Genomic DNA, 8,353 nt, shown 5'->3' with positions numbered 1-8,353 from the left:
CTCACTCCAGGAAGAAGAAGAAGAAGAAGAAAAAAACAAAAACAAATAAAGGGAGATTTATTTAGAGACAAATAAGTGAAAGTTGAATGATGTATGCCAATACAACCAAAACAATAAAAGCAACCATGCTAGGAGATTCTGCAAACATTAATGGCATCGGCCATAGACACCAAATGATTTTGCCGAGGTCTGCAGTGACTGTGCAGACAGACTCAAGCCTGTGTGGGACAAAATATGTGTGTTTAGGACACGATGCCTCAATGTACATGTGTACTCGTAAGCGTGAGCATAATGGTTCATAATAGACCTACAATACTGACACTTGCATGAGAGGGACATACAGGACTAAAGCTGAACAAAGTGTACAGTAGGACGTAGCTGACTTAATAGTATCCTCCCAGTTCTTAACTGATATTGTTTTGCGACGGTGTTAGTTTCACTTATTGTGAAATGCTTTCTGTATTTAAATGTTGATTATCTCTCAGGAGATACAGTGGAGGAGAATGTACCAAATACACAGAATATGTATTACGGTATGTGTTCCTGCAGTTACATAACATTCTATTGCCTTTCCTTGCCTTTTTAGTGTTTGTGTTATTAAGGGATGGTATAGTATTGGTGGAGACGAGGATTGGGCTTGTTGCTTTTTTGAGATATCAAGAAAACACTTGTGGAATACAGTGCACTCCTGTTATAAGGAACACAGTTATAATGAAATTCTGGTAACAACGAAGTAAAAATTTGGGCCACAGCTTTATCCACTCTATGTATGTTTATTGTTTATTTGTTCGGTTATAAAACAATTTCGATATAACAAAAGAAAACTGCCGGTCTCAAGGACTTTGTTACAATTGGAGTCCACTGTAGTACAGAGCATACCATTCTAGGAGGAATTTAAAGTTTATTGATGAGAATTGGTTTTGGAATGAATGAGATATCCAAAAACAAGGTGAAACAAAGCAATCGTAATACAGTGTATTAAGGTGGGTCCTGCCTTTTGTTAGGATTACTCTGTGTTGGGTATCTTGGCCATTTCAAAACCAATTTTCATCCAATAAATTTTGATTTCCTCTTTTAGAATTACATACTCTTTCATATCTCATGGGAGGCCTCATTTGTCTCACCCTGACATGTTGGAAACCTAAAGTTCGGTCTCAAACCAAAGCTATACGATCCCTTTAAAGGGGACCTCCGGATGATTTTCAGACTTTTACATTTGAACAGCTATAAATCAGTTAAACTGAGTACAGAGTTTCAGAATTTATAGTGATTGGGATAAGGAATGAGAATGTTTTCAAAATTTATAACAAATTGCAATGAACAAGGATGATGACATGCCAGCCTCACCGTAAGCATGATAAGAATGCATGAGTTGGGGCTCAAGGAAGCAGAACAAAAGGAGAAGGCATGCATAGATTTTTCACAGGTGAACTTGTTGAGCAAGTGGTATTGTAATGGAATTACACAGCTACATTTATGAAATATATGAGGCTCTGATGTCATCAACACTGTTCAGTGTAATTTGTTTAAGATTTTCAATTTATTGGTTTCTCTGCTCAAGGACCACAATAAATTCCACGAATCTATACATGGAGCTGTTGATTTATGTACTTCATGATGTGAAATTATGAAAATCGTCCGGAATGCCCCTTTAATGATGTGTACCATCCTTTCCATGTTGCTGTGTATTACAAATATGCCTGCCTAAATACTTAAGTAGTCATGTGGCTGTTTCTCCTCTTTGAAATATATTGTAATATTGAAAAGATGGTGCAGTACATTGTCAGTGAGAATTAATAAAGAAACCACTTTTTGTGTTGGAGTTGTCTTTAAAAGAAAGGCGCTGTTGTGCATTGTGTCTTGTTTGGACAATGTGCTTTAATAACTGGAAAATGATGACTAATAGGTCCCATGGGTCTCGTGTAAACTTATACAATATGTACATCTCTTCCTTCACAACCACACAGAACAATTAGCATTTTGTTAAACACCAACACCAACATACAATGCGTCGCTGGGGTGACAAGACCTCGTATCTACAAAATGTCAAATGTTCAGGAGAGCCAAAAAACATGGTGGCCAAAGCACTGTAGCGAATGGGATAGCCTTTCCTTTGACATGCCGTGGTGGCTTCATTTTTAGAGTAAGACAGTTGGGATTTGGCCGGGACATCACTTAACCCATTATTTGACCATTAATCCAAAAAAGTCATTTTCACCAAAATTTCAGATACAAAGTCTTGTCACCCCAGCGACAAATGGTTTTCGCCTGATCACATAGAAATGACGAAACACGAGAGATTTGCATAATACACTTCATTTATTTGAATGCATCATATTGTGTGCAACGTACAACACACGTCATATATGTTATCATTTTTTTTTCTCATAATAATCCTTTTTCACAATGTTTACATTCACAATACCCTTTCCAGTTGTGGCCAGATATGAACCAAATAGAATTTTTGCTAACATTTCTCTCTCTCTCGCTCTCACATATGTCTCAATTAATTTACTATGTTCTTGTAATGAAATCATGCAGTCTGCTCGACAAAATGTACAATATTTACAGAGTGATTTCTGCCCGATAAGAAAAATAATATATGATTTCATTAAATAATTACATGCATAACAGAACAGAAATACACCCAAGCACTAGATTTAGCGTCGCCACACAGTCAATAAAGTCTGGAATCTGCCCCTTTCACCAGTCCCAGTTAATATTGGTGAAAATTCATTAACATTCTGTTAATCATGTCCTTTAATCCTATTCCAAAGATTGCTATCACAAAGTAGAAAGTAATAAATACAGTACAACATAATATGAGATGAGCAGCATAGAAAAAACAAAACAAAACAAGACAGTAAAGAAGAGATGAAAGTGAATTGTGTTTGTTTATGTATCAGTGTGTGTATGGGGGTTGGTGGGCATGGCATCCTCTTCTTGTGTTAAAGTACAATTCTCATTACAGTGCACTCCCATTATAACGAACGGGGTTATAACGAAATTCCGGTTACAACGAAGTGAAAATTCAGGCCGCAACATTATCCGCTCCTATGGATTTCTGTTGTTTATCTGTAAGGTTGGAACGAAATGTCGATATTACTAAAGAAAACTGCCGGTCCCGATGACTTCGTTATAACGGGAGTCCACTATTTAACAAACTCTCGGATGAAGAAATGCGTGTTGCACAAAAAGTTACCTTGTATCAGGGTGTCAAACCAACGACATACAGTGTACAATGTACAGTGGTACAAAGAAATTTGGTGGTACTTTAGGGCAGATGAATCCACTCTGTAATGATAATTAATTACATCAGTGTTGTTTATAATGATTATCCACTGCACTGATTCTCATTGTATTGCTATCTTTTTGTATCAGGGATAAGAAACAAAAGAATATTAAAGGAATCAGACCCTGCAAAATTACCTTGTTATACATCACACATTTTGCTATATTATTCAACATCGTGAAAACAAGGATCCACTGTACTTATGTACATTGTACAAACCGTTGTACAACGAAACCTGATGATTCTAAAGAGGACCAGAGGTAACAGAGAAATATCCTTTATTGTACAGGGAAACCCGAGGTTGATTGGAGCACCAATTTTACCTCCTTTAAAGCGGTACCTCAAAACTAAACTCATAACTGGGTTTCTAGGTATTAAGGAAATTGTAAATTAGTGGATTGCTAAAGAACACTGATACAATAAACTCTCATTACAATACCAGTTTTCTTTCTCTTCTTTTGTTAAACCCTGATATAACAAACATTTGAGTACCACAGTGATTTTACTTGTCCCACGTAGCTTCAAGGAAGTGCACTATATCAAATATTTGGAGACAGAAGAGACTCTTATTTCAGATAATTCATTCATATAAATGTGTCGAGTCTCTTTATACTAATTTTCCACTGTACAATATTTTCAGTGTCAACACTGTAAATCAGAAACCTACAACCTAGAAGTCATCCAAGCAATTTTGCATTAGAGGACACAATAATTGCAACTCTGAAAGTTTCATTCCCCGAACGATGTTACGTGACGTAATTTACCTCTCAGACATTGCCAATATCACGGATGCAGGCAAGTGGAATAATCTAGAGATGAGACATATGAATATACAATGTACTGTAAAACATGATAATATTTGTGGCACAACATTTTCGCAAATTGGAGCCGACAACCCTTTTCGTGGCATGAAATTTTTGCATATTGCCAATGGCGTAACCGCGTTTAATGCATAATAGTGTAGACAAGAAATTTCGCGTGCATTTCAATTTCGTGAATATTGGCGCTCGCGAAATTTGTGAAATTAAAATGCACGCGAACATTCCTCATTATACAGTAGTAATTTTTGTGTTGCTTTCTTTCAGTTTTACAGTACATCTATTTCTTCTTTTCTTTGCCATGTGTAAAGCCAAGATAACCTGACGACCACATTCTCATCAATCATTTGACCCTTTCCAACCACCCTGTGTGTTTATTCGTCAATCAGGTTCTAACAGTAAGGTACCTTTAACCCGCTGAGGACGGACTGAGTTTGCTACAACACGCATTTCCCATAGACACTTGCCTGAGTATACTCGGGACTCGTCCTCAACGGGTTAAAGATTGAATACATAAAACGGTACTCACGGAGTCATGTATATTTGGATTAGTGCAGGGGGCAATGCATATATGCTTAAGGTCTTCTCAAAATCGGTAATACTCAAGTTGTCTGTGCACCCTTCATTAAAAGAAAAAAAAAAATGGCATCTAGTTTCGTGACATCCTTCTACATCCATCATTAACAAGTTTTCCTCTTTTTTCCCCCCTTCTTTCACAGTTGGTGCTCCTATGGATTGAAAGCACTAGATTTTGCAGTACACACATAAACTTGAACAAAGCTGATACAACTTAGTCACTTTTTTTTTTAAAACCGCACAATTAGTCCACATGAAGCCCACATCATAACTACCATCAACCCTCTACCATTCCCAGTCCGTATTACTAAGTACAACCTGTGAATGATACATGCATTGTGAGATTGTTTGATCACTCTTACCAATCGATACAGACGAGCTAATCTTCGTAGTCTTGTATGACACATCAAGTTTTAACAGCGGCTACTCGGACAACCCAAGAGTACAGCCAACTCTCCTTGGGTGAACGGTAATGTCAGTCGTACATCACCCACATTGTGAGCTCATCATTGCATCAGAATAATATGACAAAAAAAAAATTAATGTGTGGCAATCAAAGCACATGGATCGAACATTGCTCAAAGATACACTAGCCTGGGATTCAAGAGGGTGCTGTTGATTGCTGCCATCTTGAAAATAAAAACCAATGATGTAAAGTTAGCTACTGTCCATCAAAGCCGATCGCAAATGTACTGTACATGCAAGTTTCTGAAACTAGCTGCAGTGGAAACTCAATATAAAAAGATCTGATATAACAAAATACATGATATAACAAACTAGTTTCTCCGGTCCCAATAAATCTACATGTATTTCCTTTGTTTTGTATTGTTGATCGATTACGGATATAACAAATATCTGATAAAGAGAACAAACTGCCTTGGTCCAGGGGATCTTGTTATACTGAGTTTTCACTGTGGGATCTGACTGCAGTATAAAAGTGGAACCAGTCAGGTACAATGGCCGAATCAAGAGATGTACTGAGACCGACATTATTTCAACCACTACAGACATACCACACAAAACTGTTTAACTGAGGCAATCAAAACATGGCAGACGTGTACAGCATGGGTCCATGTATCAGTGTCTTCTTGAATCCTGAGTTTGTGTACCTTTTACGCCCAAACTTACAGTAGTCCCATATGATATACTTAGATCATATTTATGCAGAGTTGATGGTACTTGTAAATCTGGATAGTCCCATGCCTATTATTTTTGCTAAAAATTTTCAAGCATTTTAGTCAGCAAGACAAATTCTATACATTGCCAAAGTCCACTTAGACATCTTTGCAACTTTTGCTACTGTGCATAGAGATTCATATCAACCCACCATCTTGTACAAATGCATGATGTGGGATAATGTGAAAACATGCTTAGCTTATGTGAGACCTCTTGCCACCCAGCAGAGTGTATCTCAAGTCATTCACTCTAGCCCTTATTGGGAACACACTAAGGAGTGCCAAGTGCTAAAATCAATACTAGTATTGCGTTCATCAACAGTACACCTACTGTCCACGTCATATGGTTTATTTCTACATTAGACCAATAAAATAAGAGAAAGACTAAACTGGAACTGTCATGTTGTGACTCCTCTACTTGTGTGCGGGAACTTCTACTGTACTCATACGCTAACCTTTGCGTACTACGGACCACGCTTTCCCAACCGAAGAGTGACACAATGAACAAAAGAGTATTACAAATACATTAGGTACCGGTAATTTGTTTCATCAGTTGACAAAACAGGAAAGAAAGAAAGAGAAAATACAAAACCAAAACAAAGGATTAATCATGAGATCAAAGAAACATAAGCCTCTGTCATATAAGTTGGTTATTGCATTTCATTATTTCTTCATTTCTCCATGCTAAATTTGCACACTACATTGAACCACATAATTCATCTGTGTCGCCAGAGGAAGAGCAATTTAAGCTACAGCTGTAAAAGCAAACAGTGCTTCCCAGACACTAACACAGTTTGTTTATGTCTGCAATCTCATGACACACAACACTGTAAACTTGGTGTACTGAGACCTAAAACAAAATACTTGCTTATTAAACAGAGTCCCAATATCTTCTTTGGCCCTGATTAAATCTTTACACCCCCCCCCCACCCCCACCCATTTTGTCCACTAATATAATCACATATCAGATATAAAGAACTGTACCGTCGCCTTTCAAATGATCTCTAGTTCTCAGCTAGCCATGTACATGCACTGAACACTGCAACTGGCTATCAATGGTGGGGATTTGAAATCAACACCCCTTTTATCATACACTGCCATGAAATAAACTTTACAAATATTGCCTTCATATGGAAATTGAGAACAAGGGTGAAGGAACTGATATAATACAGGATAAGTTTTAAATGAAACTGGTATTGGTCCACTGCGGTGCATTCATTGAAGACCTTTTACGAATAAATGAAATGTCTTGCCACGATTCAAATCTTAGACAAAACTTTAGTTACAACTATAAAGGTATAAAAGAAAATAGAGCAAAGAAAAAAAAGAAGAAAAGAAAAAGACCAACACTAGATATTATAAATAAATGACAGAACTGAGTATATAAAAAAAAAACGAATAACAACAAAAACAAAAAAAAAACAAAGACACCAGTACAACATGTCTCGTACTTTGCCACAGCTAAGTTTGGAATGACAGAAGCTGAAAAAAAAAAATAGTGCATATTAACTGAAATCTCCAGCAGGTTAAGATAGCTACAGGTAAGTTAGCCTCACACTAATATTAGTTCTAGATGGTTATGGTTGAAATGGATACATGGTAGTTATCAAAATATTTTCTCTTTCAATGATACATTGTACTTCAAAAAAGGAAATCTGTAGTTAAAAGTGGCATGCTTAATTACAGAATACAGCAGAACATGCAGCATACATAATCTGCAAGTTTGTAATCTTGCCTCAGATTGACAATATGCTGCATTTAACAAATGATATTTGCGCTTTCAAAGGAGCCCTTGCCATTGTCACTTGACTACTCTAAAAGTGATTTTGACGGTGTTGAAATTCTCGTGCATTTCGCGCAACCAAAAACTAGCGCGAAGTAAAAGCATGCAAACGTTTTTGCTTGCCATACACTGTATGTTCCAGTAGTTGCCTCCATTCCGCCGAATTAAAAACACGTGAAACCCTTCTTACCCAGCTGAGCGCGAAAACTTAGTCTCGCGAAAATATCCACTTTTACAGTAACAATATTCTTAGATTTTAATTCTTCTGTCCTTGGATTGTAAAAGTGTACGCATATGCAAAAGGAGATTTATTTAATATAGTACAATGAATGTCTTGCATATTGCAACAAATGCAGAGCACAACAGTTTGATGGATCGCATGTGAATTTACACGATTACTCGTGGTCGCATCCGCATGCAAATGAATGAGGTCATCTCACGCACGTGCGCCCAACATGCGCAGTCACACTTTTGTGGTTCACTCGTGCACTTCCAGTAATGCGAATTTATGGTGCAGCAGGCACGGGGAGAGTGCATTATGCGGTAATCATATCTAATTTTCCCCCTTTTTATCATGACTGAAATATTCTCACTACACAGTAGAAGAGCATTCTCAGAGCTTACAGTTGATTTTCCTTTTTCCAACAGATACTAAAATAACCTACAATGTGTACAAACTTGCAGCTTCCTGATATTACTCCCTCTTATT

This window comes from Diadema antillarum, unplaced genomic scaffold, assembly GCF_040938485.1.
Source record: "Diadema antillarum isolate AM-2024a unplaced genomic scaffold, OU_Dant_1.0 seq00001654_RagTag, whole genome shotgun sequence".
In the NCBI taxonomy this organism is placed as follows: Eukaryota; Metazoa; Echinodermata; class Echinoidea; order Diadematoida; family Diadematidae; genus Diadema; species Diadema antillarum.
The sequence above is the reverse complement of the archived record's forward strand: the minus strand, read 5'-3'. Positions refer to the sequence as shown.